We start from the raw sequence: 23614 nt of genomic DNA on the forward strand, positions 1-23614 counted from the left end.
GCTCAGCTCTTTACAGCCCCATGGACTATACAGTCCACGGAATTCTCCAGGCCAGAACACTGGAGTGGGCAGCCTTTCCCTTCTCTAGCAGATCTTCCTGACCAGGAATCAAACCGGGGTCACCTGCATTGCAGGCAGATTCTTTACCAACTGAGCCATCAGGGTTGGTGAAACTGTAGTATTAATTGAGGATTCCGTTTCCCATTTTTGTAAAAAGTGGAGCTTCACCTCTGCAGCTCTGCAGTTTTATCAGGGTGGGTGTGTATGCTTAATTCTTATCAAGGTTGTAGGCTAGGGTGGGTCATGTGTTCAAAGGTGGGACAAATTAAGCCTTTCTTCTCACTATCAACTGGAAAAAATACACCACCTGGAGGTGGAGAATCATGTTTTATTTCGTGGACTTTGTGAGGGTTTAAGCCCGGGACATGGCTTGCCAGATGGCGCTGATCCACTGCTCTGAAGAGGTAAGGGAGGAGCTAAGACATACACAAGCTTTTGCAACAAAAATCAGGTAATCAGAATATCAAAAGATTTTGCTGTTGCTCAGTCGCTAAGTCGTGTCCAACTCTTTGCAACGACATTGACTGCAGCACACCAGGCTTCCCTGTCCTTCACCATCTCCTGGAGTTTGCTCAAACTCACGTCCATTGAGTCGACAATGCTATCTAACCATCTCATCCTCTGCCTCTCCCTTCTCCTTTTGTCTTCCCAGCATCAGGGTCTTTTCCAATGAGTCGGCTCTTCGCAGCAGGTGGCCAAAGTACTGGAGCTTCAGCTTCAACATCAGTCCTTCCAATGAATATTCAGGGTTGATTTCCTTTAGGACTGATTACAAAAGATTTCTGTTAAAGAAAACCAGATAACCCAAGTTAATGAAGTCAGAGCTTTTCTAGCTCTGGAAAGATGCAAGAGTCTGGGCTCACTGAAATCACTCTTCGATATGCACCTTAGCTATCTAGGGCCAGAATCCTGTTTCTCTCTGTCGTGAATCCCCTCAGGGTGCACAGCTGGGGAAAGGGGGCGGGCAACTGCAGTGGCTATGGGCTTGAGGGCTGCATCATCTTTTGTCCGTATCACCCTCAATTTGCTGCCACTGGAAACTTGAAAAAACAAACAAAAGATTAGGAATCTGGGCGAATGGCAAAGCCACAAGATTCTGCCATCTGCCTTTCTTCCCCTCCAGCTATCACCATGACTACGCACACCCAAACAGCGTGCCCAGGCTCAGAAACGTGGTCCTCCCCTTCTGGCCCGCCTCACGAGTAATGTGGTCCTCCCCTTCTGGCCCGCCTCACGAGAAATGTGGTCCTCCCCTTCTGGCCCGCCTCACGAGAAATGTGGTCCTCCTCACGAGAAATGTGGTCCTCCCCTTCTGGCCCTCCTCACGAGAAATGTGGTCCTCCCCTTCTGGCCCGCCTCACGGCTTTGACATGAAGTCCTTGGCATCAGACCAGCCAGCCTTTGTCCGAAGCCCCAGGTACAGGTGCACATTGACCCCCTGAGACAGTGGCTCCTGGCGCTGGGGAAGGCAGCATGGGGTCCTCAGGAGACGAGGGTTTCCCCAGTCTGGAGTGATGGGTAGGGAGGAGGAGGAGTGGGTGGTGAGAAGGGGCTAGGGGCCTCTGCATCTGGGCCCCACGGGACCTGCGTGTACTCCGGGGGCAGCAAGCAAGGCCCCTTCCCCTCACCTCCAGCTCCAGCTGTGGATGCAATCGCAGCCGGGAACTGGTGGGAAACAAACACAGCTCACTTGAAAAAGTCAAAGTGTGTCAGCCGCTCAGTTGTGTCCTACTCTTTGCTATATCACAGAGTAGAGTCCGCCAGGATCCCCATCCATGGAATTCTCCAGACAAGAACATTGGAGTGGGTAGCCATTCCCTCCTCCAGGGGTCTTCCCGATCCAGACATGGAACCCTGGTCTCCCGCATTGCAGGTAGATTCTTTACCGTCTGAGCCACCAGGGAAGCCCCAATTTATAGAAGATTCACTAATCTCTGATTTAAGTTTCCACTCTCCCTAGAGTGCTGGAACCTGAACCTGAATCAGTTTTGGCCTTCCTGAGGGCCACAGGCAGCCTGCAAGGCACAGTGGGGGGTTCCCAGGGGCTGCCTCTCCTGGTCACCCCCAGGGCACAGAGCTGTACCCCCAGCAACCCGGGTCCTGTGCTGGGCAGGGGAAGCTCAATCTGCCGTGTCTGTGACATGTCAGGGGCATGAACCTCAGAGACACGCAGGAGGACCCCCCCCAAGTCTGACCCCCTGTGTGGGCCCCAGGGAAGCTGGTGCCCACCCGACTCGGGTCTCTCAGGCCTCTTCCGGCTCCTGCTAGGAGGCAGGCAGGCGGCTTCTCGCTCCAGCGCCCCCGCCCACAGATCTCTGCTGTTTCCAGCTGCAGGAATTTCCTTTCCTCAAGGATCAGCTGGAACATGTCGCTCCTACAGACGTTTTGCTGGCTCCTGGAGGTGAAGCAGGGAACGCTCCTGCTCTGAGGCACCGCCCTCTGCTGGGGCCAGGAGCTGGTGCTGGGGGGTGGGAGGGGGGCAGGGAAGCCCGGACTAGGAACGGGTAGAGGACCCCTCAGAAGGGCTCCCCCGCTCCCACGTGATGAAACTCACTGGTTTCCTTCTGCTCCAAGGGCTGGGCACCCAGGAAGCTGGGACTGCGTCTGCATCTCTGCGTGTATCCTTGGTGAATTTCGGACGAAGTAAACCAGGGTCTGGTGCCTTATATGGGAAACCCTGAATCCCAGAGGGCTCCCAACTGCACCCTCGCTGCCGGAGGGGACCGGGGGAGTGGGGAGGGGCCGGTTCTGGGGAGGAAGGGATGGAGTGGGGAAGGGAGCCATTCTCGGGGAGCCCCACGTAGGGAGGGGTCATCGGAACCATCATGAATCTGCATCTATTTATGAGCTTGGTGACAGTTTTATTACATGGAGGATAGGAAATTCCAGTGGGACGCCAGTTCTCCAGAGGAGAGGTCCCAGAATTGTCCACTGAAAACCAAGCGAGTGAATGAGTGAAAACGTGCTCCAATTCCAGTCCTTCAAGACCTGTGAGCAGCAGCAGCATTCGCTTGTATTCTTTAGGTAGTTGGGTCAGCAGGATCACAGTTCTCTGCATCTACTTAAATATAAACCACAGTGAGACAGAATCAATGCCAAATTAAAACCGAGCGACTAAATATAACTCAGATACCAAGTATCTTTGCTTTCATCTGGGAAGACAGCCAAATGACACATGTTTGGATTTATTTATTTTTTTTAAGGGGAAACAAATTAATTACTTGGTAAATATAGTTTGCTAGGCCAGATTGCTTGGAACGTGAGAGAAAAAGATAAAGAATGGTTGCTAGTGATTCCAGCAAAGTCTATTATTTAAAAGCTGGTTACTTTCGCACAAGGGGCAAATATTTGCCTTTTTATGTTGGCCTTAAACGTATTGATGTATTTGAATAAAGATTAGGCTGACAATTAATCAGTATCAACATCTAAGGTTTACTTGAAGCTGGAATTAACTGGAGTCAGTAAACTCTGCCACAGAGTCAAAAGCCCGAGCCTTATCAAAATGACGGAAAGGTTTGGGGTTTGCAGCATTGATGGGCCTTTCTTGTCTGTGTTTGTTGTCAGCCTCTGAGCTAGCTGAGTGAGTGGCTCTGCTCAGGGACCCCACTGTCTGATTCTTGCCTTTGGTGTTTCTGACCTATTTAAGGAGAGCAAATTTCTGGCCTGAGACTGCTACCCTGAGTTCTCCTGAAATACCCCTTCAAAGTTTATTCTCCAGCAGCAGGATGGCGAGTGCCCGCTTGGGACTGGCATACTGGTAGACCAAGATCCCTTTTCCCAGGCACCCACCAAGGGAGGGTGGTCACTAGGGAAGGAGAGAAGGGATGAGCCACAGGACCCTTGCATGTACCACTGCTCCCTACTCACTCTACAGACCCGCGAACAGGTAAGTAGAGCGCAGGGTCCCCTTACTCCTGAGGCTTCCAACCCCGTCTTCCCGAGCCCCTCCCTCTCGGCTTCCTCAGAACCCCTGTTTCCTAAGATATTAATAGATGCCACCCCTTGCCCCCTCAGGGAGGGGCTCTGTGGTTGAAGGGTGCTTGAAACAAATTTAAACAACTGTTTTTCTCTCTTGCAAGAATTCTCAGAACCTTTAATATATTCGTTTACGTCGAGAATCTCTTAAGAGGAAAAGACGTGACCTGTGACATTTAGAAATTTTCGTGATTTTCTACGCATGTGTTTTCCCTCGAAAGGGTTTACAGCAGAGCTGGTAAGAAGCAGGTCACCGGGTGACACGCAGTTTGTTTCACAAACTGGGGAGCCCGCTAGAGCAGTTCCAGTTGCCCAGAAACAGGCCAGTTCCTTGCGGGGAATGGTGGAATGGGGAGTCGAGGAAAAGGGGGCCCGGGACCCGCTTTGAAGTGATGATCCTTTCTAGCTGCCCTAGCTGCCCTTGCTGCCCGTTGCCAGTTATTTCTAGCGGATCCTTCTTGTAACTTGGGAGGCTGGAGAAGCCGGCCGGATACGTCAGGGCAGGAAGCTGGGCTGCCAGAGGCCAAGCCCAAGTGTGAGTGCCTCCCGAAACCCTGCCCTGCGGCCCCTCACCTGCCTCTGAGGGGTGGGAGGCATCCACGGGGCCATTGAACGTGGTCCTGGGAGAACACACGAGGCCCCTGGGACTGGGCAGTTCAGGATGTGCTGCGTCAATCCCACTCCGGTGAACAGAGGAAAGTCAGGCCGTCGGGCCTACTCCCTGGGACCCAGGAGCATCTAGAGACGGCGTGATGGTGGAGAGCAGCTGGTCTGGGGACAGAGAAAGAAGGCGACACCACTTTAAGAAGTGTCCTTGTCTCAGCTAAAGCCCGTTAGCTGAAAGGAGACAGGTGAATTAGTAGCTGAGTCCTCAGGTTTCTCAGCACTCACGGATCAGCTCTGAGAAGAGCCATAGGGTCTGATGAAGTTATTTTTAAGGCTTCGCCATGGGGAGTCTCCTTCGAGGCACAGATGACTCAGAAGTGGGCCCTGTGTACAGATTTTATTAGATAACCTCCAAGGCTTATTTTTACAAAGTAGAACGTAGCACTTTGCATTTGCAAAGCAATTAATAGTGCACATATTAGTTAAGAGCCCATTTTGGGTTCAAGAGCAACATTTTGTTACTTAAAAATTAATAGCAATGTCACAAAGGGCTTATAAAAAGAGATGGATTACCCCAATTCTGTATAATGCTACGCTTTTATTTGCCATTACTTTAATTACTTAGATATTATTTTATATGTTTTCATTATTTTAAAGTGCCTTGGGAGTATGAAAGATGTCTCACAGATAATGTATTCCACTTTAGCCCGAACAGCCTAATCATAAGTAGCTGTAGATTAATGCATTTATCACTTAAAATTTCGTTTTAATGTTCTGTAAGCAAGTGAAATGGACGTCTCAGAGAAGACGGATACCTCACATGCCATGGAATTCCTCCTCAGAGAATAGATTACGAACAGTCCTGGGGAAGGAAAAAAAAGAAAACAGTAGAAAGAGTTGTACAGAAGCTGACAAACCCCAGTTAAGAGCCAGCGCTGAGAAAATAGCGCACATCCTTTGGAAATGGAATATTTATTCTCCACTAAAGTGGGTCTTCCAATTTCCACGCGTTCACGTTCTTCTCTATTTCCTGCCAGGTGAGCTGGGGTGACTGTCCTGCAGACGTGGCTGCTGTGGTTTTCCCTCAGCAGGCAAACTCCAGATAAACGTGACTCATGGTCACGGATCCCTCCTTGAGGGTTTTTAAAAATAACCTACAGCTGCTATTTTTAGCCAACCTGCCAGCCCGCAGGCCTGAGGCTCCCTCTTTCACAGAAAGTAATTAACGAGCTCTAATCCCTCAGGAGAGGGAGACACTGAAGATCCTGATACGGAAACAAAAAATCCGCTGTCTTCACCCATGGACACAAAGCCGGCCACCCTCCTGCTGGCCCTGGTTGAGGCTCAGACTCATGGAGAAAAGCAAACAGTTTTAAACTTCTGAAAGAGGTGTTATAAATGGGGGAGGGGTGGGGGGGGGATGAAGCAAAAGGTTCAAAAGCAGCTGCATCCTCTCTTTTCAAACAAGACTTTCCCCCCTGACTCCAGCTCATTTGTTATTCAATTTCACTTCCCACTCAATGCTAAAGGTTTGAAAGCTTTTGGCAGGTCTCCGTGGAGTCATTTAAGCGCTCTAATAGAAAGACCAGAAGGGCAAATTATACAAATTCATTTTGAGTCAAACACTCTTATTTTAGAAAATAAGAAAATCTGTGGTTTCAGAAGACAGAATATGGACCAGTGAGACCGTGTTGTGCAGGATGGCCTGGCAATGCACGAAGGCTGTTGGGCCAAGTGGACAAGTCCCCGGGTCTGGAGCTCCGGCGGGACCCTGGTGTCACACCGCATCAACCCAGTCACCCTCTTGGCTGCGGTGGACCTGTCTCTCTGCATGCACCAGTGCCCAGCAAGGTTCCGTAAGATGTTACAGAAACGTTTGCAGGCTTGACTCTTTGAAGTTGATGGTAAGCAAACTTCCTATTTGTGACACAAGTTAAATGTGTTCAATAGATGGAACTCCTGGGGATTTCCCTGGTGGTCAGGGGCTAAGACTCCTCACTCCCAATGCAGGGGGCCTGGGTTCAATTCCTGGTCAGGGAACTAGACCCTACATGCCAACTGAGACCAGATGTAGCCAAATACATAAATAAATATTTTTAAAACATAGATGGAACTCCTTATGAATACTTGTTTTTCTTAACATGACACTTTAACAGTTATTTTCTCTTTAGCTCCTGATTGTTTCTCTAGAGTCTCGCTCTTCCTAAATTCCTTTTTGTTGTTTTGTAGAGTACAATCTCCAGCGATCCTTTTAAACGGGTCCTGTGAATGGTATCTTTTCTGAGTTCTCACTTGTCTGAAATGCCTCCATTTTTTCTTACACGCCTGCATGCGGAGTCGCTTCAGTGTGTCCGTCTCAATGTGACCCCAGGGACTGTAGCCCACCAGGCTCCTCTGCCCACGGGATTCTCCAGGCAGGAATGCTAGAGTGGGTTACCATGCCCTCCTTCAGGGGATCTTCCCAACCCAGGGATCGAACCTGTGTCTCCTGCATCTCCTGCATTGGCTGGTGGGTTCTTTACCACTGTGCCACCTGGGAAGCTCATCTTTTCCCTACGAGAATATTTTCACTTGAAATCAATGTTCATAAGTCTTTTCCGTTAGAATTTTAAAGATGCAGCTTCATTGTCTTCTCGCATCAGCTGTTATTGATGAGAAGTGTGAGGTCAAGGTGATACTCCTTCCCCCCACCCACCATAGTGTTTTATTTTTATTAAAAAAAAATCATCTGCTTTTTCCTTTTTCCTCAGGGAGATCAAGGCTTTGTCCCTAGTATTCTGAAATCTCACTACAATGTCACCACTAAGCACATGGCATCTTTTCTTTCTCCTATTTTGGTCTTTGGGGCACTGTTGTTCAGAGGACTCGTGCATTTCATTAACTCTGGACATTTTTCTTCTTTTGAGATATTTGATCCCATTTATCCACTCTGTCCTCCTTCTGAAACGTGTTCAGGTGGACGTGGGAAGCACGTGACAGTCTCTTTCACATTCCCAACTTTTCTTTTACGCTTTTCATCTCGTTTCAGGGAATTCCTTAGTTCAGTCTTCCTGCTTTTTGGCCAGTCCTTGTAGATAGTAGGTGCTCAGTAAATGTTTGTTGAGCTGAAATGAATTGCACCGCTTGGGGTGCGGGGAAGGGGGTCCAACACGTGTGAAGCCTAGAGCTGGATGGCCTTGTAACAAAGGCAACTAAAAATAAAGCACGTTGTGGGAGGACAATGAATGTGGGCTGATTCCCCGGGGCAGAGATCACCTACTGGCTAATCTCTGAATACCAAGAAACACTGAGAGATTTTGCATAAATACCCACATGTCTGGCCCCTCCCCAAATGTTCTATAATTCTGGCAACAGGACAGTGATTGATCAGAACCAAATAAAAGTGCTCTTCTGACTCCATGGACACTCCACCGCCAATTCCGCCCCAAGTCCCACCCCTCCTGTGGTTGGCCTGGTCTGAGTTCTGCCATTTAACGTTGTAAGAAAGATGATACCAACTTGGAAAAAAAGCCAACAGTATATCCTTTATTTAAAAATTAATTTTTATTGTATTATAGTGCATGCGTGCTCAGTCGCTTCAGTTGTGTCCAACTCTCTGTGACTCTATAGACTGTAGCCCACCAGGCTCCTCTGTCCGTAGGATTCTCCAAGCAAGAATACTGGAATGGATTGCCATGCCCTCATCCAGGGGATCTTCCAAGCCCAGGAATTGAACCCGAGTCTCCTGCATTGCAAATGGATTCTTTACTCACTGAGCCACCTGGGAAGCCCATTGGAATATAGTGGATTTACAAAATTGTGTAAGTTTCAAGTGTACAGCAAAATGAGTCAGACATATATATATGTGTGTGTGTGTGTGTATATATGCTTTTTAAGATGCTTTTCCCATGTAGGTAATTACAGAGTATTGAGTAGAAAAATAAATTATTTGTACCATTGTTTTAGATTCTATATATAAGCGATAACGGTGTATCCTTTCAATATTCCATTGTCTAGAGGTCCTGTGAGTGGTTATTGAATTCTTTAGGGCTGCACCAGCCCACTGCCACTGGTGGCTTTCTATTTAAACTTTAATTACAATCCACTAGTATTCAAAATTCAGTTTCTCAGCCATAGTGGCGGCATTTCAAGTAGCCCATGTGGCTACTGGGCTGGACAGCCAGATACGGAATATGCCATCACTGCAGAAAGTTCTATTGGATAACGATGGTCTAAGGGATGAACTTTGCTTAATTTTCCATTCACTACTGAACTTGTGAGTCACATGCTAACTTGAACATGCTTGTCCAAATAGATTTCCGTCTGTAGGAAACGACAACCCCCAAGGTTCCAGTTTTATTTTCCTGTGAGATATGAACCGTTCGGTTCATCCCTAAGTTAGCAAAGTTCTTTCATGCACCTTAGCTAACTGACTAGGTTAAACCTCTGTTTCTCAAATTTTCCTTTGAAAGAACTCATTCTCCTGCTGGCTCCATCATTAACAGGCTTAGTGGATTGAATGGTGGCAGGTGAAGGCCCTGTCCCAAGGCCACAGGTGTAACCCTGTACCAAGGTCATCTCCGGCACTGACCAAGCTCCATAGCAACCGTTGCCATGAGCCCCCCGACCCCATATTAGGTAAAAATAGCCACCCTGTGACCCACGCTATAGCCCCCTAGCCCATCGCCTAATGCCATCCTTCCAGCAGGAGTTTTCTTTGTCTTGCGGCTATAAAAGAAATTGGCTCCAACCCCCCAAAGCATTGACTCTCCCTTGAGGCTGCCTGCTGTTCTAACAGCGTCTCCCGCTCTGATAAACTCTATTCTCCTCTCATTCTGCCTCATGTCTGGAAATTCTTTTCCAGCCCACACACAGACCTGGGTTCCTCGCTTGGGCCTTTAATCCAGTGATGAGGGGGGCTTCCCTGGCCGTACAGAGATGAAGACTCCAAGCTTCTACTGCAGGGGTGCGGTTTCAATCCCTGGTTGAAGAGCTTGAGAGTCCTCATGTGGCCTGTTGCAGCAAAAAAAGAAAAAGAGAAAAAGAAATCCAGTGATGAGTAGCGTTGCGGAGGACAGGCGAGACTGGGAGGAAGGCTGTCCTTTAGAGGCTAGATGTGGGGGCAGGTGGTGCCACACTGCGGACCCTCACTGGGCCTTCTGGCCCCCAAAACTGGGGAGAACACCTTCATACTGGTTTAAACCATCTGCTAAGTAGTAATTTGTTACATTAACCCTAGAAAACTAATACAATCAGTTCAACAGAGGTCTGGTATATGCTCATTTTATATTTCTACCTGAGTCATGCTATTTCAAAAAATAGTTAATTTCCTTATTTTTGGTTGTGCTGGGTCTTTGGTGCTGCTCATGCGTGTCGGTTGCCTGGAGTGGGACTGCTCTCCACTTGTGGGGCTCAGGTTTCCTATCCGTGTCTCTCGTTGCAGAGCTCAGGCTCTGGGGCACAGGCTTCAGGAGATGGGCCGTGGGCTTAGTTGTTCCAGGGCGTGTGGGATCTTCCCAGACCTGGGATCAAACCGGTGTCCCCTGCATTGTCAGGTGGATTCGTAACCACTGGCCCACCAGCGACCTCCGAGAGACACGCTTTTAACTAAAAAAAAAAGAATGTCTTTTGAGATTTGCATTTCTATTCAAGCTCTGCTCTTCCGTTGTCTCATCTTCCTATCCTTCTTTGTTGCCTTCCTGTCCCTGGCAGGGACCGAGACCAGACCACCTGCCCTAGCCCCAGAGGAAGACCTAGCCCGTTGGCAGGGGAGGAGGAGGACTAGCCCCGGAGGAGGACTAGCCCTGGAGGAGGACTAGCCCAGGAGGAGGACTAGCCCGGGAGGAGGACTAGCCCCGGAGGAGGACTAGCCCTGGAGGAGGACTAGCCCGGGAGGAGGACTAGCCCTGGAGGAGGACTAGCCCAGGAGGAGGACTAGCCCTGGAGGAGGACTAGCCCTGGAGGAGAACCTAGCCCATTGGCAGGGGAGGAGGAGGCGCCTGGTGTGGGAACACAGACTCTGCAATGAGCCTCCAGGGTCAGCCGCAGCGCAGCCACGAGCCGCGGTGCCCTGGGCGAGGACTGTGTTCTCCCTGGTCCTCGGTCGCCTCATCTGTAAAATGGGGGAACAGAGTAACCACCTCTCAGGACTTTTAATCTCTGCATGATGGACATGGAGCCGTGCATGCAGGCCCAAGGGAACTCACTGATGCCGTGTGCTCCAACTCCACATGGAACAGTGACTTCATCATTGTCCCCTGAAAGGACAACCGTAGCGCACTGTCTTCTCGGGTGTTAGGGTGTTCACCTGTTGCGCCAACGGTCTCTGCTTCCCAGCTCGGTCTCCCCGGGAAGTGAACTCAGAGGCTTCGTGAACAGCTGTTTATCAGGGAGCACCCTCGGGACCTGCAGCTGCAGGAGGAGTGAGAGGCGTCATCAGGTGCCCTCTGCCGCCCTTGGTTCTTGCGTGGGGCCGCCCTGGCAGGGCCCCGGTGGCAGTGGCTCCCCGTTGTGGCAGCCACGCCCGGCTGCCTGCCCCCTTCCTGGCAGCTGGGTGGCTGGGGTGGTGGCACTGCGTCCCTTCCTTCGATGACGATCCCCCAGCAGGGTGCGGTCAGGCCTCAGGGTCCAGGGTGAGCCACCTGCTTCCGCCTCTCTGTCCCCCTGCACCCCCTACCCCTCCCTCCTCTTTTTCCAGGTTGCCCTTGGTGCCAACCCAACAAGAAATGGGAGGGAAGCTGAGGGAAGGGGGAGCCAGGGTGCCTTTGCCCGGGGCGGTGAAGGGGTGGGGCGTGTTTCCTCTCTGCAGCAGGGTGGCGGGCTGCCTTTCCATAACCAAGGAGCTGCTCTTTAAAAGCTCGAATTCCAAAGGGATTAGGCCTGTCTGGGGAAAGGAATAAAAGGAATCTACTTCTGTAAACACAAAACAAAGATCAGAATGAGGGTTTAAAAGTAATGCTCGGCTAAGCTGAGGAAAGGCCAGGAAGACCGTGCGGTGAGCTGGAAGGGGGTTCCCTTCGGACCCAAGACAGAGAAACGGTGAGGCCAGTGTCGGATGTGGGGCCAGGCAGGTGGCAGCGATGGAGAGAGCATCTGGTGAGTGCCTCCTCCTCGGGCAGCGCACGCCTTCCCTCTCCTCGCTGGAAGCCACCGGTTTGCTCTTGGTGGCTCTACGCCTGCTTCTTATTTGCTACTTTCACTGTTTTGTTGCTGTGAGACCACACAGTGTTTGTCTCTTTCTGTCTGACCTACTTCACTTAGCATGATGCCCTCTGAGTCCATCCAGGTTGCTTCAAGGGGCAAAGTGTGGTTCTTTTTTTAAGACTCACTAATACTCCATTGTCGGAGAAGGCAATGACAACCCACTCCAGTCCTCTTGCCTGGAAAATCCCATGGATGGAGGAGCCTGGTGGGCTGCAGTCCATGGGGTCGCACAGAGTCGGACACAACTGAGCGACTTCACTTTCACTTTTCACTTTCCTGCATTGGAGAAGGCAATGGCACCCACTCCAGTACTCTTGCCTGGAAAATCCCATGGACGGAGGAGCCTGGTGGGCTGCAGTCCATGGGCTCGCACAGAGTCGGACACGACTGAGCGACTTGGCAGCAGCAGCAGTGCTCCATTGTACGGGCTTCCCTGGTACCTCGGATGGTAAAGAATCCACCTGCAATCTAGGAGACTCAGGTTCGATCCCTGGGTCGGGAAGATCTCCTGGAAAAGGAAGTGGCAACCCACTCCAGTGTTCTTGCCTGGAGAATTCTATGGACAGAAGAGCCTTGCGGGCTACAGTCCACGGGGTCGAAACAAGCAGGACACGACTGAGCAACTGAGCACGTGACCAGCACGCCTTTGTGTATATATATATTCCGTACCTTCTTTATCCACTCATCTCAATCATCGTTTTATTTTTTTAAATTTCATTTTCTTTCTTTTTGGCCACACTGGGTCTCTGCTGCTGCGCGGGCTGTCTCCACTTGTGGTGAGCAGGGGCCACTCCCCGTGGTGGTGGGCAGGCTTTTCAGGGAGGTGGCCTCTCGGTGCCGAGCGCGGGCTCTTGAGCACGCAGGCTTCGGGAACTGCAGCACACGGCCTCCCTACTTGTGGCGGTGGGGATCTGTTGCCCCGCAGCGTGTGGGGTCTTCCCAGGCTGGGCACTGAGCCCGTGTCCCCTCCACTGGCAGGTGGACTCTTAACCACTGGACCCCCAGGGAAGGCCCCTAAGCATTGTTTTAAAAGAAAATAAAAACCTACCAAGGTGTAAGCAGTCTGTCTCTATGGACTTGCCCGTATCAGCAGGATGATCCGACCCCCAGCTCTCCCCAGACAGAACAGACACACACGGAGCACGTTTACAGAGAGCCGACACTGCGACCCACAGGCGTGTGTGCTGAGGGTCTTCTCCAGCAAGGAGGACACTCGGCTGGGTGTTGAACTCCTGTGGTCGTCACGACAGGAGCCCATGCTAGTCCGCTAGGGGCTGGAAGCAAGCCACGTCTCTATCAATGTCCCGAGCTGCCTTCCCATCGGACAGCCACTTGGGGAAGGGCGTCCCGCCTCCTGGGCCCGCAGGGACCGTTACTGCACCCCTGTGGGCTGCGTGCAACATGCTCAGTGGGTCTCTGCACATGTGTCTTTTCTTCAGCCTGACATGCATGCTTAGTCGTGTCCAACTCTTTGCAACCTCATAGACTGTAGCCCACCAGGCTCCTCTGTCCATGGAATTCTCTAGGCGAGAATACTGGAGTGGGTAGCTATTCCTTTCTCCAGGGGATCTTCCCAACCCAGGAATCAAACCCCAGTCTCCCGTAACAGCAGGCAGATTCTTTCCCATCTGAGCCACCAGGGGGAAGGATATGGTGGGACTTGATGTCTGACTCTTCTGGACAAATAACCACACTTGCCAGGACTGGGCTCTTCCAGTCCTTAGGATGGTCCCCCACCCAGGAGAGGCCTAAAGGAAGCAAGCATTCTTAAGAGAGCCGAGAACAACGTCAGACCAGATCTTGCAAGGCCAGTCGTGACCTTTACGTCTTGCCAAATGCAGAGACAGGCTGACCGCCGCCCCCAGCATTCCTGCTCCGCTCACTCCTCACTTCCTCTTTGTTTGCCCCTATTTTTAACTGGGCACATTGTGACCCAGAGTGAAGTACCGATTTGTCAGCTGTGTCCTTGTGATTTGCCTCTGGCAATGTGATGCAGTCTGTGGGACTTCCCAGAAGGCGGTCTAAAGGGAACTGACTTGGCAGGGTGGCGTCTCCTTTTGCATTTACTTCTCTTCTTCTGGCAGCCTGTCTGGGACCCCGAGGCAACCCTGAGGATGGAGGCCAGGTGCAGGGCTGCAGTTCCAGAATGCATATGGAGTCCACATCCCACCAGCTTCGAATGACTGCCTTTGTGGAAGGAAGAACTAGGCTTCTAGCATGTCTAAGCCATTCTTATTTTGTTCTGTTTCATGCACCTGAATCTCACCCTCATGGATCCGTAAGACAAGGTCTCCCTTTTCTCCTTCTTTCACTGATAGTCATCCATGGAGCAGCCTTGGCCTGTCCATTCTTCATCCTAGAATTCACTGAGGCCAGCGGGCTGGGAGGACCTGCTCTCAGGCATATTTGCGCTTGTAGGAGGACACCAGGAAAAGCAACACTTCTCCCCAGAGAAGCGCTGTGGCACTACCGGAAGTAAAATTTGGAATCCTGTAACTTGCCCCTGTAGATCCGGATACATGTAGGGACTTTTGTCCTTTAGTCGCTCAGTTGTGTCCAATTCTTTGCGACCCCATGGACTGCAGCACACCAGGCCTCCCTGTCCATCACCAACTCCTGGAGTTTACTCAAACTCATGTGCATCGAGTCAGTGATGCCATCCAACCGTCTCATCCTCTGTCGTCCGCTTCTTCTCTTGCCTTCAATCTTTCCCAGCATCAGGGTCTTTTCTAATGAGTCGGCTCTTCGAATCAGGTGGACAAAGTACTGGAGTTTCGGCTTCAGCATCAGTTCCTCCAGTGAATATAGGGGATTGATTTAAGGATGTATCAAGTGCGTCCTCTGATCTTCAGTGGCCCCAAGCAAGCACCTGGCCACAGGAGTGAGAGGAGAAATAAAAGTTAACTAGTTACAGGTTTTCGTTTTTTGGCTGACTTCATGTTTTTTTTTTTTCCACTTTTTATTGGAGTATAGTTGATTTATAATGTTATTTGTTTCAGGTGTGCAGCAAAGAAGTCTATTTTTTATACATACATATGTACTTCCCTGGTAGCTCAGATGGTAAAGTGTCTGCCTACAATGCGGGAGACCCAGGTTCAATCCCTGGATCGGGAAGATCCTCTGGAGAAGGAAATGGCAGCCCACTCCAGTATTCTTGCCTGGAAAAACCCATGGACAGAGGAGCATGGTAGGCTACAGTCCATGGGGTCGCAGAGTCAGACACCACTGAGCGACATCACTTTCATGTACATATATATATATATATATATTTCATGGGTAGCAAGGAGATTAAACCAATCAATCCTAAAGGAAATCAATCCTGAGTATTCACTGGAAGGACCGATGCTGAAGCTGAAGCTCCAATACTTTGGCCACCTGATTTGAAGAGCTGACTCACTGGAAAAGACCCTGATGCTGGGAAAGATTGAGGGCATGAGAAGGGGGCAACAGAGGGTGAGATGGTTGGACGGCATCACCGACTCAATGGACATGAGTTTGACTAAGCTCCGGGAGTTGGAGATGGACAGGGAGGTCTGGCGCGCTGCAGTCCATGCACTCGCAGAGAGTTGGACACGACTGAGAGACTGAGCAACAACAACTATGTATATATTTCATATTATTTTCCCTTACAGGTTATTACCAAGTATTGAGTATAGCTCCTGTGGTATACAGTAGGTCTCTGTTGATCATCTATTTTATATACCGTATTGTGTATATGTTCATCTCAAACTCCTAATTTAGCCCCCTACCCCTAACTAGTTATGTTTGAGATCCAGGCAAATGTGTTTGGAAAGACTGTAAATTTATGGCTCATTGGAAGGTGTCATTATGCACATTAATTTTCTCTAGGCTTTGGAAAGCAATTTCAAAGGAAAATTATATTTTCTAACTTATATGTAGGTTCACAAAACAACTATATCTCATATGAAACATTTCTAAAAATGCTGGTCATCTCTAGCACAATTACATAAAAGTTTGAACTTTTAACAGTTGAATGGTTGGCAGAATTAGTAAGAAATAAGGAAATTGCTTTTGAAAACAGAAGTTGAAAGTTCTTTGATTTAGGAGCGATTAGAGAAATTTATTTGCTGAGAAGTGTCGTATAACTATAATAAAAGTCATTATTCCTCCAAATACTGTAATTTGTATACAACACTTGGGCTGATTTATGAAACATTTTTGTTCCCTATGAACCATGAGTGTATTACAAAAAAAGTATGTATATTGAATTTTTTGATAGCTTTGTTTTTACCCATGACATCATTGTCTCCACAGTAAACTAACATATTTTCCAAAAAGTCACACATACTCACTGCAGCAATCACTTACTCTTTCTCTCACAATCAGTCTCATGTAGGGCTGAAAGGGTTTAAGAGTATTCTAGATGATTCTAACTTTAAAAATGAATGATTAAGAAATCTTGTCTGGGGACTCCCTGGTGGCCCAGTAGTTAAGACTTTGCCTTCCAATGCAGAGTGTGAGGGTCAGATAGCTGGTTGGAAGCTAAGATCCCACATGCCTTGTGGCCAAAAACCAAAACATAAAACGGGAGCAATATTGTAGCAAATTCAATAAAGACTTAAAAACAAGAGAAAGAAGTCTCATCTGATTCACTGTACTTCTAACCACCTCTGAGTAAGACCATGGAAATTTCATCACGAATCTTTAGAGATCTGTGGAAACATATGTGCCTACACCTTTTTCCTCTGCACCGCTTGTTTAGTTAACTTCTCATGCTTGCTGCATTGATAAAAGTCAAGTTTCTCTGTGGTTGGTATCTGGGAACTAATTTTGATAAAATCGGATGAACAATGATGCCATCAGATGAACACGTCAACTCTGGGAAGGCAGCGTTTCTGCCTTGTGCTGCACCTGGCTCTCTACTTTTGTAGGTCACTGAGACCTTCCTTCTAAGTGGGCTTCTTCCATCTGAAGGATGTGTGTCAGTCGCTCAGTTGTGTCCCGCCCTTTGCAACCCCACGGACTGTAGCCCAGCAGGCTCCTCTGTCCATGGAATTAATTCTCCAGGCAAGAATACTGGAGTGGGTTGCCATGCCCTTCTCCAGGGGATCTTTTCAAGCCAGGGATTGAACTAGGGTCTCCCCCACTGCACGCTGGTTCTTTACCATCTGAGCCCCTAGAGGAACATAAAGAAAGGGACAGAGGAAAGAACTCGGACAGAACGCTGGGTAGAACCTCTTGCATCGGTGTTAGGTGATGTACATTCGGCTCTCCCTGTTTATTTACTAGACAGTTTTTGGTTGATATGGTTTCCTGTTGAACTGGAGATTTCTTGCAGTTAATGTCCGTTAGGAAAGGAGGAGTAATAACAAGTTAAATACCTCAAAGAAATGTTGCACATTCAATGAGAGTTGCCTAAGAGAAGGCTGGAAATGCAATTTCATCTGTGATATCTGCCTTCTCGCAGGTAGGTCCCTTCAGTTCTGTGAGCTGGCATGCTTAGTGTCTGATCCAAAGTACAAGACAAATATGACGTTCACCTTCAATTGCTTAATCCTATAAACGAGGCTGGAGTGTGAACATAAATGTCATGACTTTTGTTATGATCACAGATGAATAGGCTTGGCTGGACTTCGGCAGCTCGTGTTTGAGAGCAGTTCTTAGACTGAGCCCAAGCCCACCCCTGGGGACTCCCCCGCCCCAGCTCTGGTCAGTGTGGCAGCTCTGAGGTCTTGGGTCGTCAGCACCACCATACCCCTATTTGGACTGGCAAGACTGGCAGACTGAGTGCCAATGATCACAATGTCACTCCCAACAAACACATTCTGCCTGGCTCATTGCTGCCTTTCAAAAACGTCATTTGTTGTTTCTGTTTGATTGCACTGGTACTTTACAGGAATAAGACATGAAATACATGAATATATTCTCTTTGTAAAAACTAAAATATGTGAACTCAACACACCATTAATTGACTGGATACCCTGACAGCTATGGGCTTCCCAGGCGGCTCAGTGGTAAAGAACTTGCCTGCTGGTGCAGGAGACGTGACTTTGATCCCTGGGTTGGGAAGATTCCCCCAGAGGAGGAAATGGCAACCCACTCCAGTATTCTTGCAGGTAAAATCCCATGGACAGAAGAGCCTGGCTATAGACCATGGGGTCTCCAGTTGGACACGACTGAGCGACTGAGCACGAGCACACACACACACACCCCTCTAGACTACTTCATCCAACGACCGCAGAATACACATTTTTTCCCAAAGCTCACTTGGAGCAGACACCAATATCTGCCGCGTTTTGCCCTGAAAATACACCTTGCCAAATTTTAACAAACGGAAGCCACATGATGTTTGCTCCCAGACCACAGTGGAATTACATTAGAGATCAGCAACAGAAAAAGAGCTGGAAAATTCCCAAGTATTTAGGGATTAAACAACACACTTCTAAGGGACATGTAGGTCAAAGAAGCGATCTCAAGAGAAATTTCAAAGAAATACAACTTATCAAGTTGTGTGGAATCCAGCAAAAGCCGTGCTTAGAAGAAAATGTATAGCGTTGAATGCATATATTAGAAAAGAAGACGATTTAAAATCCGTTATATAAGCTTCTGTTTTAGGAAAGCAGAAGAAAGGCAAGTTAAATCCAAAGTTAGCCAAAGAAAAGAAATAACAAAAATTAGAGCAGAAATCAATTAAATTTAAAAAAGGAAATCAATAGAGAAAATCAATGAAGCCAGAAGCTGGTTCTTTGAAAAGATAAAAAAAAAAATCATAAGTTTCTAATCAGGCTAACAAAGACAGAGAGAGAGGAAGCACACAAATTACTAATGTGAGAAATGAAACATCACTACAGATCTCATGGACACTAAAAGACTGAGAATAGTATGAACAACTCTATGCCTGCAAATTAGATAACCTGGATGAAATCAATCAGTTCCTTGAAAGAGGCAACTTGCCAAAACTCACACAAGAAGAAATAGACACTCTGAATAGGCTTATATTTATTAAAGACATTGAATCAACAATTCTGTTTGCTTCCAAAACAGAAAGCATCAGGCCCAGATAGTTCTCTGATGATTTCTACCAAACATATAAGAACGAAATTATTACAATTCTCGACTATTTTTTCCATAAGATCAAAGTAGAGGTAATACTTTGAGTTAATACTAACTCATTCTGGGAGGCCAATATTATTGTAATACCAAAAACAGACAAAGACTTTACAGGAAAAGAAGACTACAGATGAATGTCTCTTATGCACAGACATAAAAATCCTCAACAAATATTAGTAAATTGTATCAACAATTGCACCCAAGGATTACATACCATGACAAAGTGGAGTTTATCCCAGGTGAGCAAGGCTGGTTCAACAACAGAAAATCAGTGAATGTCACCCATCACATCAACATGATCAATAAGATGCAGAAAAAGTATTTGGCAAAATTCAAAATGAAACTCTCAATAAATAAGGAACAGAAGAGAACTTCCTCAACTTGATAAAAAATATCTATAAAAAACTCTGCAGCCAGATGCTGCAACTAGAGAAAACCTTAGCACGGCAGTGAAGACCCAGCACAGCTGAAAAAAGAATTAAAGAAAAGAAAAGGAACAAGGCAAGGATGTTTGCTCTCTCACTCCTTTTGAATGTTGTACTCCTTAAAATACATATAGCCGATGTTTCTTCCTCATCTTCTGTCCAGGAGAGGCTGATGCTGTTTGAAGCCACGGGCCTGTCTTTATCAGGTGTCCTGAGGATAGAGCTGCTCTGAGGATTGTCCCATGAACACCCTCGTTCCATTTCGAGTTTTGACCCATGTCTGATTACATGTCTTCATTCTTGTCATCTTCCAGGCCTTTCCTTTCACCATCTTGCACTCTGCAAGGGCTGGGTAGGCCTCCTCCGCCTCCTCCCCTTCCCCAAGCCACACCCGCCCTGCAGCACTCAGGGGTGTGCTGGGCCTTCCAAGCCCTTCTCAGCTCTACCTGCCCACAGCGCCGACCTTCTAAGGATGGAGGGGCCTAGCTGAGCCCTCCAGCAGCCACAGCGGTTTTCAGATGCTGGAAGACCGCCTCTGACTTGGACCAAATGTGGCAGACGGGACACCCGCCTGAACTCTGCCCTCTCCCACAGCCTGGTAAATGACAGCAAATTAAAAACAGCGATACAACCCATAAGGCCAAAGAAGACGAGAGAGGGGATGGCAGAGATGAGCCACAACAATGAAATTTTGGACAAGCAAAAGGAAAAATGATAACTACTTCCTCAGAACTGGGAAACTGAAACCTACTTCTTACAAACGAGGGGCATGTTGGCTTGGCAGAACTCTAGAATTCTAGTCTCAGGATCGGAGGGTCAAGGACCTCTAAATCCTGGTGTGTGGGGTGGGGCTACACCCGAGGTTGACTGAAAGTTTAGCTGGTGAGCAATTGGACACCCAGATTACCTTCGCTACCCAGTCAGCCAACTACCCTTCCTGTGTTAGTGACCTATTGCCGTGTAATAAGTCACCTGGCGATGCAGTGACCTAGAACAGAAGTTGACGGTTATTACCTCGCCATCAAGAATTCTGGAAGGGCTCAGCTGTGTGTTCTGGCTGAAGGTTGCTCATGAGGTCTGACTGCTGATAGGAGCTGGAGGTGCCCCCTCGCAGATGGCTCCCTTCCGTGGTGTCTGTTGGAAAGAGGACTTGGCTCTTCTCCACAGACTTCCCAAGGGCCGCCGGACTCTGTGCACAGAATGGCAGTGAGTGGTACCAGACAGCAGGCTGGGAGCTGCCGTGTCTCCCCTGACCTAGTCCTGGAAGTCACACTCCATCGCTTCTGCTGTATCACGTTGGTGACCCAGGCTGCTCTAGCCACCTTGGGAGGGACCTACGTAGGAGGTGCCAGTACCAGGGAGTGCCAATCGCTGGGTACTGTTTTGAAGGCTGCTCACACTTCAGTGTGCACACAGACACCCAGACCACCAGACATTCAAGGGAACAAAGAGAGAGAGCAAAAAGAGAAACAAAGGAATTCAGAGAAGACAATATGCAGGGAGCAGAAGAAACTTAAAAAAAAAAGGAACTAAATCTTCAGGGAGAGAAGTTAATCTATCCCAACCGTGAAACAAGTCTAGGATGCAATACCAATGATAGTGAAAATCACAGCAAGGACCTCACAGGGTCTCCCCGCCCAACATTCATGGAGGTCCGTACAATGGAGCAGACCTTCTCCTTAACAGGACTATGCTGTATTAGCGCTTTTAATCCTGCAAAGAGCCACCCAGAAGGTAGCGTCTGTGACTATGCTTGTTTTATAGAGGAGGCACTAGGTCACTTCTCCAAGGCACAGTCGGTAAGCAGAAAAGTCCAGGGACTTTCCTGGCAGTTCAGTGGTTAAGATTCCGAGCTCCCACTGCAGGGGGCGTGGGTTTGACGTAATCCCTGGTTGGGGAACTAAGGCCCCACAGACTGAGCTGCACTAGAGCTGAGCCCTGAGCCAGAACTCAGAGAAGGCGTGAGCTGCTAGCAGATCCTTCACTAGAGAAGGAAGGAGCTTGGTTCCAGAAGCAGATGCGGTTGAGAGCGACTCAGCCTTGCCTTTGCCGCAGGGAGGGGCGGCTTGTAGCAGGGGCTGAGCCTGTCTGTCTGCTGTTCCTGCCATGGGGGGCAGGCTGCAGGGTGGGGGGTCAGAGTCCAAGGGGCAGCTCAGAACAGGCCCAGTGCCCTGCACACTGCCCTGCTGAACCCACACCCCAGTTCTTGGTACACCCCGCTGGAATCCCTGGAGGAAAATCAGAAGTTTATAGACGTTAGGAGCTGGACTCTGGCAGTCACGGCTACACCATGGCCTCCCTTGATGACCCCTGTTCTCTTCTTTTTAATTTTAATTTTATATTTATGTTGGAGTATAGTTGATTTACAGAGTTGTGTTAATTTTAGGTGTACAGCAATATGGTTCAGTTATACATATACACACATCTATTCTTTTTCAAATTCTTTTCCCATTTAGGTTATTATAGAATAGCAAGCAGAGTTCCCTGTGCTATACAGCAGGTCCTTGTTTATTATTATTTTATATTTAGTAACGTGTACATGTTAACTCCAAATTTCCAATTGATCCCCCCTGCCTTTCCCCTTTAGTAACCATAAGTTTGTTTTCTACATTGGTGACTCTGTTTCTGTTTTGTGTATAAGTTCATTTGTATCATTTTAAGATCCTGCATATAAGTGATGTCATGTGAAATTTGCCTTTGACTTACTTCACTTAGTATGATAATCTCCAGATCCACCCATGTTGCTGCCAGTGGCATAATTTCATTCTTTTTAATGGCTAGTGGCACAGTTGGTTAGCCTGTGGTACGTATATTACCGCTGTTCTAGACCATAATGATACGGTGACCATTTAGTGGTCCCTTAGTCAAGTCACTCTAAACCTTTGCCAAAGCTCTGTTTCAGGGATAAGGAAACAGTGGTTCAGAGAGACTTTTCCCGGGCTTCCTGGCTGCTAAGTGGCAAAGTGGGGTCAGAGCTCAGGTGGCACGAGTGGTGAAGACCCGCCTGCCAGTGCAGGAGGCACAGAGACGTGGGCTCGATCCTCAGCTCGGGAAGGTCCCCCAGAGGCGGGAATGGCAGCCCACTCCAGTATTCTTGCCTGGAGAATCCCAGGGACAGAGGGGCCTGGCGGGCTACAGTGCATGGGGTCACACAGAGTTGGACACGACTGAGCAACTTGGCGTGCACGCCTGCCCACTGGGCCTCTTCTCATAGGAGAGAGTGTTTGGCTCAACTCTTCACCCTCCCTTGGATCCACATTTCCCGGTCTTGTGAGTGTGTTCGGTCATGTGACATTAGCTTGTGATGTGACCCAGGGCTTGATGGTCCTGTGCATCTGGCTTTGCTCTCTGGCGCCTCCGCTGACCTGCCTGGGCAGGCTCACGGGTCTCAGGGAGGGAATGAGACACCTGGGGCAGCCTACCCCTGTGGGCCTGACTCTGTACGACCCCATAGACTATAGCCCACTAGGCTCCTCCATCCATGGGATTCTCCAGGCAAGAATACTAGAGTGGGTTGCCATGCCCTCCTCCAGGGGATCTCCCCAACCCAGGGATCAGACCCAAGTCTCCCTCATTGTAGCCAGACACTTTACTGTCTGAGCTACCAGGGAAGTCCCCCTTGGGCCCATAGGCCCACAAGGAGAAAGGAATGCTATTTTAGGATACTTAATTCTGAAATCATTGGCCAAACAGCCTTTTGGTGGCTTTGGCTAACTGGTCTACCAGGCCTTAGACATGCCTGCTGCTGAGATGCATCGGAGAAGGCAATGGCACCCCACTCCAGTACTCTTGCCTGGAAAATCCCATGGACTGAGGACCCTGGTGGGCCTCAGTCCATGGGGTCGCTAAGAGTCGGACACGACTGAGAGACTTCACTTTCACTTTTCACTTTCATGCATTGGAGAAGGAAATGGCAACCCACTCCAGTGTTCTTGCCTGGAGAATCCCAGGGACGGGGGAGCCTGATGGGCTGCCGTCTATGGGGTCGCACAGAGTCGGACATGACTGAAGCGACTTAGCAGCAGCAGCAGAGATGCATGCAGGTGCCTCGTGGTTGAGAGTCAGAGAGAGAGGCTCAAGGCCTGCTTGGCTGAGAGGACCAGAGGTCACGACTGAAGCGACTTAGCAGCAGCAGCAGAGACGCATGCAGGTGCCTCGTGGTTGAGAGTCCGAGAGAGAGGCTCAAGGCCTGCTTGGCTGAGAGGAGCAGAGGCAGCAAAGCAAGACACAGGACACAGATCATCTTAAATTTCAGATAAACGTCCAGCCTCTTTTAGTACAGCTGCCTCCCAGGA

General features: G+C 48.9%; 3 long non-coding RNA genes across 3 annotated transcripts; 1 reads left to right on the top strand and 2 right to left on the bottom strand.

The window, feature by feature from the left end:
• Positions 1-372: 372 nt before the first annotated feature.
• Positions 373-2746, bottom strand: LOC147343899 (uncharacterized). Its single transcript, XR_015156399.1, has 2 exons — positions 2615-2746; positions 373-842 (listed from the first exon to the last, which is right to left on the bottom strand). It is a non-coding gene; the product is annotated as an uncharacterized LOC147343899 (long non-coding RNA).
• A 3556-nt stretch (positions 2747-6302) lies between these two features.
• LOC147343900 (uncharacterized) lies at positions 6303-12934 on the top strand. The gene is made up of 3 exons (XR_015156397.1): positions 6303-6545; positions 8282-8441; positions 10333-12934. It is a non-coding gene; the product is annotated as an uncharacterized LOC147343900 (long non-coding RNA).
• On the bottom strand, positions 8166-19233 carry LOC147343901 (uncharacterized). Its single transcript, XR_015156398.1, has 3 exons — positions 19109-19233; positions 9498-9633; positions 8166-8365 (listed from the first exon to the last, which is right to left on the bottom strand). It is a non-coding gene; the product is annotated as an uncharacterized LOC147343901 (long non-coding RNA).
• Between the last annotated feature and the right edge of the window lie 4381 nt (positions 19234-23614).

This window comes from Bos grunniens, chromosome 27 (genome assembly GCF_055505025.1).
Source record: "Bos grunniens cultivar Pamir isolate PY7600 chromosome 27, Bosgru_T2T1.0, whole genome shotgun sequence".
Classification (NCBI taxonomy): Eukaryota; Metazoa; Chordata; class Mammalia; order Artiodactyla; family Bovidae; genus Bos; species Bos grunniens.